Source organism: Alosa sapidissima, chromosome 18, assembly GCF_018492685.1.
Source record: "Alosa sapidissima isolate fAloSap1 chromosome 18, fAloSap1.pri, whole genome shotgun sequence".
Classification (NCBI taxonomy): Eukaryota; Metazoa; Chordata; class Actinopteri; order Clupeiformes; family Clupeidae; genus Alosa; species Alosa sapidissima.
The window spans coordinates 25,377,127-25,386,496 of NC_055974.1; positions in this window are offsets into that span (position 1 = coordinate 25,377,127).

Genomic DNA, 9,370 nt, shown 5'->3' on the forward strand with positions numbered 1-9,370 from the left:
TGATGTCATCGTAATTGATTCGGCCGCCATATTGGATTAAATCAAAAACACAAAAAAGTTTTGGCAGGTCACACATTTCATCTGTTGCTCACCAAAATTGGCAGAGACCATCTTCAGACCATGCCTGATGAGTGCCTTGCTTTCTGGAACAATTGACAGAAGCTTTGGCCTGTACCAGCCAATCAAAATTTGCGGCGAAGCCGCCAAACAGGAAGTGATTTCATATCTCAGCAACGCTTTCATGTATCAAAACCAAACTTAGTACATGTACCTCAGACCACATCGGGAGGACGCTCAAGAAATTTGGTGACATTTGACCTCTAGGGGGCTCCGTAATTGACAAAAATGCATTTTGGCCAGTAGTTGCTGATGCGCATTATTTTGCAATGGAAGTCAATGGCAGCCCATAGAACCGTCTGGTAAAAAGTTATACAATTTTGCACACTAATTGGGGACAGTCCAATAATTCATTTCACCAAGTTTCATGCCGGCACCTCAAGCGCTCTAGCGCCACCAACAGGCCAAAGTTGGACTTGTGTTCACGGACGTAACTTTTGACCTGTTGACCCGAATGGCAAAATGAGGTATCATTGGAATCCTTGGGCCAAGCCAAGTTCACACCCCCACACACCCTATGACGTCAATTTTTGACCTCTGTGTTTAAATCACAGCAAGTGTGATCATATCTCAGTCAATCTTTTATTTTTGATGTGAAACTGATGACAGCAAGTTCCATCTAGTTCATTCTAATGCGTGCGTGCAAGGGTGGGACGGGGTGGGATGGGCAGGGGCGGTTGCGGCGGTGGGCTGGCTGGGGGAGGGGGCGGCGACACTCAGCTCTGGTTCAGCCCCACAAAATCAGTTATGTTTTGATGTGAAACTTGACCTTGTAACTCAGCCAATCTTGGGTTGTATGGCATGGAACTTGCTGTGACTGCTTAAGGCTATATGTCTGATGCAACGGCATTGATTTACATGGTTATTCTGGCCTGCTGATCTCACTGCTTGGCCCCCTCATTGCTGCTTGCAGCTATATTTGGGGGCCAAGCAGCGAAGCTGCGAAGGCACCCATTGTGTTTCTAGCTTTTCCTATTATTATTACACATCTTTCCTCTGCCATTGAAGTCTATGGCAGCCCATAGAACCGTCTGGTGAAAAGTTGTGAAATTTGGCACACTAATTAGGCTGCGGCCCAGAATTAATTTCACCAAGTTTCGAGTCCGCACCACGAGCGCTCTAGCGCCACCAACAGGCCAAATTTGGACATGCGTTCATGCATGTAACTTCTGACCCGTTGGCCCGATTTTGAAAAGTGAGGTACCATTGGAATCCTTGGACCAGGCCGAGTTCAACGCACCCTATGACGTCATTTTCCGCCATGATGGATTTTCCGCCATATTGGATTTTAGTGAAAGTGAAACTAATTTTTCACAGGTCACAAATTTTGTCCGATCGTCACCAAACTTGACATACATGATCTTCAGACCAAGCCTAACAAAAGTTGTGGTGTTTTGTCTTCGGAACTTAAACCGTTCACCCGTAATATCCAATTGAAACTTACGGCGAAGCCGCCAAACAGGAAGTGAGCTCATATCTCAGCAACCCATTCATCTATCATAACCAAACTAAGTACATGGACTCAGGACCCAATCAGGGGGACGCTCAAGAAATTTGGTGACCTTTGACCTCTAGGGGGCGCTGTAATTAAGAAACATGCCTTTTGGCCTGTAGCAGCAGTTGTGCTTAGAATTAAAACACACTAGTGGTGTCTGGTACTACTGTTGAAGGTCCTTAGGTCAACCCAAGCCAACTTGTGATGTCATCGTAATTGATTCGGCCGCCATATTGAATTTAATCAAAAACACGTACAAGTTTTCGCAGGTCACAAATTTCATCTGTTCTTCACCAAAATTGGTAGAGACCATCTTCAGACCATGCCTGATGAGTGCATTGCTTTCTGGAACAATTGACAGAAGCATTGACCTGTACCAGCCAATCGAAATTTGCGGCGAAGCCGCCAAACAGGAAGTGATTTCATATCTCAGCAACGCTTTCATGTATCAAAACCAAACTTGGTGCATGGACTCAGGACCCAATCAGGGGGATGCTCAAGAAATCTGGTGACCTTTGACCTCAAGGGGGCGCTGTAATTAAGAAACATGCCTTTTGGCCTGTAGCTGCTGTTGTGCTTAAAATTAAAATCCACTAGTGGTGTCTGGTAATACTGTTTGAGGTCCTTAGGCCGACCCAAGCCGACTTGTGATGTCATCGTAATTGATTCGGCCGCCATATTGGATTTAATCAAAAACACGTACAAGTTTTCGCAGGTCACAAATTTCAGCGGATCCTCACCAAAAATGGCAGAGACCATCTTCAGACCATGCCTTATCAGTGCATTGCTTTCTGGAACAATTGACAGAAGCATTCGGCTGTAACAGCCAATCGAAATTAGTGGCGAAGCCGCCAAACAGGAAGTGAGCTCATATCTCACCAACCCTGCCATGTATCATCACCAAACTTACTACATATATTCATGACCCCATTAGGAGGACGCTCAAAACATTTGGTGACCTTTGACCTGTAGGGGGTGCTGCAATTAGCAATATTGCATTTTGATCTGTAGTTGCTGATGTGTTTTATCAATCTTTTATTTTTTGATGTGAAACTGATGACAACATGTTCCATCCAGTTAATTCTAATGCGTGCGTGCAAGGGCAGGGCAGGGCAGGACGGGGTGGGACGGGCTGGGGTGATTAGGTGGGGGGGCTGGCTGGCGGAGGCGGTGGCAATACTCAGCTCTGTTTCAGCCCTACAAAATCAGTTATGTTTGATGTTACACTTGCTGAAAGTGTTGATCGCGAGTGTCTGCTGAGTTCTATCTTGTCGCCGTGGCTACTCCGGCCTATACTGCTTGGCCCCCTCATTGCTGCTTGCAGCTATATTTGGGGGCCAAGCAGCGAAGCTGCGAGGACCTCATTGTGTTTCTATGTTTTCTTCCCTATTATTATTATTATTCCGCCATGGAAGTCTATGGCAGCCCATAGAACCGTCTGGTGAAAAGTTTTGAAATTTGGCACACTGATTAGGGACAGTCCCTTGATTAATGTCACCAAGTTTCATGATGGCACCTAGAGCACTCTAGCGCCACCAACAGGCCAAAGTTGGACGTGCGTTCACGCACGTAACTTTTGACCCGTATGGCCGATTGTCAAAAATGAGGTATCGATGGAATCCTTGGACCAAGCCGAGTTCAATGCACCCTATGACGTCATTTTCCGCCATGATGGATTTTCCGCCATATTGGATTTTAGTGAAAGTGAAACTAAAACTTCACAGGTCACAAATTTTGTCCGATCGTCACCAAACTTGACACACATGCTCTTCAGACCAAGCCGCACAAAAGTTATTCCTTTTCGTCTTCGGAACTGAAACCGTTCGCGCGTAACAGCCAATCGAAATTTGCGGCGAAGCCGCCAAACAGGAAGTGAGCTCATATCTCAGCAACCCATTCATCTATCATAACCAAACTTAGTCCATGGACTCAGGACCCAATCAGGGGGACGCTCAAGAAATCTGGTGACCTTTGACCTCTAGGGGGCGCTGTAATTAAGAAACATGCCTTTTGGCCTGTAGCAGCAGTTGTGCTTAGAATTAAAACCCATTAGTGGTGTCTGGTACTACTGTTGAAGGTCCTTAGGCCGACCCAAGCCAACTTGTGATGTCATCGTAATTGATTCGGCCGCCATATTGGATTTAATCAAAAACACGTACAAGTTTTCGCAGGTCACAAATTTCAGCGGATCCTCACCAAAATTGGCAGAGACCATCTTCAGACCATGCCTGATGAGTGCATTGCTTTCTGGAACAATTGACAGAAGCTTTGGCCTGTACCAGCCAATCAAAATTTGCGGCGAAGCCGCCAAACAGGAAGTGATTTCATATCTCAGCAACGCTTTCATGTATCAAAACCAAACTTAGTACATGTACCTCAGACCACATCGGGAGGACGCTCAAGAAATTTGGTGACATTTGACCTCTAGGGGGCTCCGTAATTGACAAAAATGCATTTTGGCCAGTAGTTGCTGATGCGCATTATTTTGCAAAGGAAGTCAATGGCAGCCCATAGAACCGTCTGGTGAAAAGTTGTGAAATTTGGCACACTGATAAGGGACAGTCCCATGATTAATGTCACCAAGTTTCATGATGGCACCTAGAGCAGTCTAGCGCCACCAACAGGCCAAAGTTGGACGTGCGTTCACGCACGTAACTTTTGACCCGTATGACCGATTGTCAAAAATGAGGTATCGTTGGAATCCTTGGACCAAGCCGAGTTCAACGCACCCTATGACGTAAATTTCCGCCATGATGGATTTTCCGTCATATTGGATTTCATCAAAAACACTAAAAAGTCTTCAAAGGTCACAAATTTTGTCCGATCAACACCAAACTTGACACACTTGATATTCACATCAAGCCTCAAAAAAGTTATTCCTTTTCGTCTTCGGAACTCAAACCGTTCGCGCGTAACAGCCAATCGAAATTTGCGGCGAAGCCGCCAAACAGGAAGTGAGCTCATATCTCAGCAACCCATTCATCTATCATAACCAAACTTAGTCCATGGTCTCAGGACCCAATCAGGGGGACGCTCAAGAAATCTGGTGACCTTTGACCTCTAGGGGGCGCTGTAATTAATAAACATGCCTTTTGGCCTGTAGCTGCTGTTCTTAGAATTAAAATGCACTAGTGCTGTCTGGTAATACTGTTGGAGGTCCTTAGGCCGACCCAAGCCGACTTGTGATGTCATCGTAATTGATTCGGCCGCCATTGGATTTAATCAAAAACACATATAAGTTTTCGCAGGTCACAAATTTCAGCGGATCCTCACCAAAATTGGCAGAGACCATCTTCAGACCATGCCTTATCAGTGCATTGCTTTCTGGAACAATTGACAGAAGCATTCGCCCGTAACAGCCAATCGAAATTTGTGGCGAAGCCGCCAAACAGGAAGTGAGCTCATATCTCAGCAACCCTGCCATGCATCATCACCAAACTTACTACATATATTCATGACCCCATTAGGAGGACGCTCAAAACATTTGGTGACCTTTGACCTGTAGGGGGTGCTGCAATTAGCAATATTGCATTTTGATCTGTAGTTGCTGATGTGTTTTATCAATCTTTTATTTTTTGATGTGAAACTGATGACAACATGTTCCATCCAGTTAATTCTAATGCGTACGTGCAAGGGCAGGGCAGGGCAGGACGGGGTGGGACGGGCAGGGGTGATTAGGTGGGGTGGCTGACTGGCGGAGGCGGCGGCAATACTCAGCCCTGTTTCAGCCCTACAAAGTCAGTTATGTTTTGATGTGACACTTGTTGAAAGTGTTGATCGCGGGTGTCTGCTGAGTTCTAACTTGTCGCCGTGGCTACTCCGGCCCATTCTGCTTGGCCCCCTCATTGCTGCTTGCAGCTATATTTATTATTATTATTTAACATCTTTCTTCCGCCATGGGAGTCTATGGCAGCCCATAGAACCGTCTGGTAAAAAGTTGTGAAATTTGGCACACCGATTGGGGACAGGCCCATGATTAATTTCACCAAGTTTCATGTCGGCTCCTCGAGGGCTCTAGCGCCACCAACAGGCCAAAGTTGGGCGTGCATTCACGCACGTAACTTTTGACCTGTTGATCCGATTTTGAAAAATGCGGTACCGTTGGAATCCTTGGACCAAGCCGAGTTCAACGCACCCAATGACGTCATTTTCCGCCATGATGGATTTTCCGCCATATTGGATTTAAGTGAAAGTGAAACTAATTTTTCACAGGTCACAAATTTTGTCCGATCGTCACCAAACTTGACATACATGATCTTCAGACCAAGCCTCACAAAAGTTGTGGTGTTTTGTCTCCGGAACTATGACCGTTCACCCGTAATATCCAATCGAAATTTGCGGCGAAGCCGCCAAACAGGAAGTGAGCTCATATCTCAGCAACCCATTGATCTATCATAACCAACCTTAGTCCATGGACTCAGGACCCAATCAGGGGGACGCTCAATAAATCTGGTGACCTTTGACCTCTAGGGGGCGCTGTAATTAAGAAACATGCCTTTTGGCCTGTAGCAGCAGTTGTGCTTAGAATTAAAACCCACTAGTGGTGTCTGGTACTACTGTTGAAGGTCCTTAGGCCGACCCAAGCCAACTTGTGATGTCATCGTAATTGATTCGGCCGCCATATTGGATTTAATCAAAAATACGTACAAGTTTTCGCAGGTCACAAATTTCAGCGGATCCTCACCAAAATTGGCAGAGACCATCTTCAGACTATGCCTGATGAGTGCATTGCTTTCTGGAACAATTGACAGAAGCTTTGGCCTGTACCAGCCAATCAAAATTTGCGGCGAAGCCGCCAAACAGGAAGTGATTTCATATCTCAGGAACGCTTTCATGTATCAAAACCAAACTTAGTACATGTACCTCAGACCACATCGGGAGGACGCTCAAGAAATTTGGTGACATTTGACCTCTAGGGGGCTCCGTAATTGACAAAAATGCATTTTGGCCAGTAGTTGCTGATGCGCATTATTTTGCAATGGAAGTCAATGGCAGCCCATAGAACCGTCTGGTGAAAAGTTGTGAAATTTGGCACACTGATAAGGGACAGTCCCATGATTAATGTCACCAAGTTTCATGCCGGCACCTCAAGCGCTCTAGCGCCACCAACAGGCCAAAGTTGGACTTGTGTTCACGGACGTAACTTTTGACCTGTTGACCCGAATGGCAAAATGAGGTATCATTGGAATCCTTGGGCCAAGCCGAGTTCAACACACCCTATGACGTCAATTTTTGACCTCTGTGTTTAAATCACAGCAAGTGTGATCATATCTCAGTCAATCTTTTATTTTTGATGTGAAACTGATGACAGCGAGTTCCATCCAGTTAATTCTAATGCGTGCGTGCAAGGGTGGGGCGGGGTGGGACGGGCAGGGGCGGTTGCGGAGGTGGGCTGGCTGGGGGAGGGGGCGGCGACACTCAGCCCTGGTTCAGCCCCACAAAATCAGTTATGTTTTGATGTGAAACTTGACCTTGTAACTCAGCCAATCTTGGGTTGTATGGCATGGAACTTGCTGTGACTGCTTAAGGCTATATGTCTGATGCAACAGCATTGACTTACATGGCAAATCTGGCCTGCTGATTTCACTGCTTGGCCCCCTCATTGCTGCTTGCAGCTATATTTGGGGGCCAAGCAGCGAAGCTGCGAAGGCACCCATTGTGTTTGTTAGTTTTCTTATTATTATTATTATTATTATTATTATTACGCTTCCGTCATTGAAGTCAATGGCAGCCCATAGAACCGTCTGGTGAAAAGTTCTGAAATTTGGCACACTGATTGGGGACAGTCTCATGATTAATTTCACCAAGTTTCATACCGGCACCTTGAGCGCTCTAGCGCCACCAACAGGCCAAAGTTGGATGTGCGTTCACGCACGTAACTTTTGACCCGTTGATCCGATTGTCAAAAATTAGGTATTGTTAGAATCCTTGGACCAAGCCGAGTTCAACGCACCCTATGACGTCAATTTCCGCCATGATGGATTTTCCGCCATTTTGGATTTCATCAAAAACACTAAAAAGTCTTCAAAGGTCACAAATTTTGTCCGATCGACACCAAATCTGACACACTTGATCTTCAGACCAAGCCTCACAAAAGTTATTCATTTTCGTCTTCGGAACTCAAACCGTTCGCCCGTAACTGCCAATTGAAATATGCGGCGAAGCCGCCAAACAGGAAGTGAGCTCATATCTCAGCAACCCTTGCATGTATCAAAGCCAAACTTGGTGCATGGACTCAGGACCCAATCAGGGGGACGCTCAAGAAATCTGGTGACCTTTGACCTCTAGGGGGCGCTGTAATTAAGAAACATGCCTTTTGGCCTGTAGCTGCTGTTGTGCTTAGAATTAAAACGCACTAGTGGTGTCTGGTAATACTGTTGGAGGTCCTTAGGCCGACCCAGGCCAACTTGTGATGTCATCGTAATTGATTCGGCCGCCATATTGGATTTAATCAAAAACACGTACGAATTTTCGCAGGTCACAAATTTCAGCGGATCCTCACCAAAATTGGCACAGAACATCTTCAGACCATGCCTTATCAGTGCATCGCTTTTTGGAACGATTGACAGTAGCATTCGGCTGTAACAGCCAATCGAAACTTGCGGCGAAGCCGCCAAACAGGAAGTGAGCTCATATCTCAGCAACCCTGCCATGTATCATCACCAAACTTACTACATATATTCATGACCCCATTAGGAGGACGCTCAAGAAATTTGGTGACCTTTGACCTGTAGGGGGTGCTGCAATTAGCAATGTTGCATTTTGATCTGTAGTTGCGATGTGTTTTATCGATCTTTTATTTTTGGATGTGAAACAGATGACAACATATTCCATCCAGTCATTCTAATGCGTGTGTGGTAGGGCGGGGCGGGACGGAGTGGGATGGGCAGGGGTGATTAGGTGGGGGGGCTGGCTGGCGGAGGCGGTGGCAGTACTCAGCCCTGTTTCAGCCCTACAAAATCAGTTATGTTTGATGTGACACTTGTTGAAAGTGTTGATCGCGACTGTCTGCTGAGTTCTATCTTGTCGCCGTGGCTACTCCGGCCTATACTGCTTGGCCCCCTCATTGCTGCTTGCAGCTATATTTGGGGGCCAAGCAGCGAAGCTGCGAAGCCCCATTGTTTTTCTATGATTTCTTATTATTATTATTATTTAACATCTTTCTTCCGCCATGGGAGTCTATGGCAGCCCATAGAACCGTCTGGTAAAAAGTTGTGAAATTTGGCACACCGATTGGGGACAGGCCCATGATTAATTTCACCAAGTTTCATGTCGGCTCCTCGAGGGCTCTAGCGCCACCAACAGGCCAAAGTTGGGCGTGCATTCACGCACGTAACTTTTGACCTGTTGATCCGATTTTGAAAAATGAGGTACCGTTGGAATCCTTGGACCAAGCCGAGTTCAACGCACCCAATGACGTCATTTTCCGCCATGATGGATTTTCCGCCATATTGGATTTAAGTGAAAGTGAAACTAATTTTTCACAGGTCACAAATTTTGTCCGATCGTCACCAAACTTGACATACATGATCTTCAGACCAAGCCTCACAAAAGTTGTGGTGTTTTGTCTCCGGAACTATGACCGTTCACCCGTAATATCCAATCGAAATTTGCGGCGAAGCCGCCAAACAGGAAGTGAGCTCATATCTCAGCAACCCATTGATCTATCATAACCAACCTTAGTCCATGGACTCAGGACCCAATCAGGGGGACGCTCAATAAATCTGGTGACCTTTGACCTCTAGGGGGCGCTGTAAT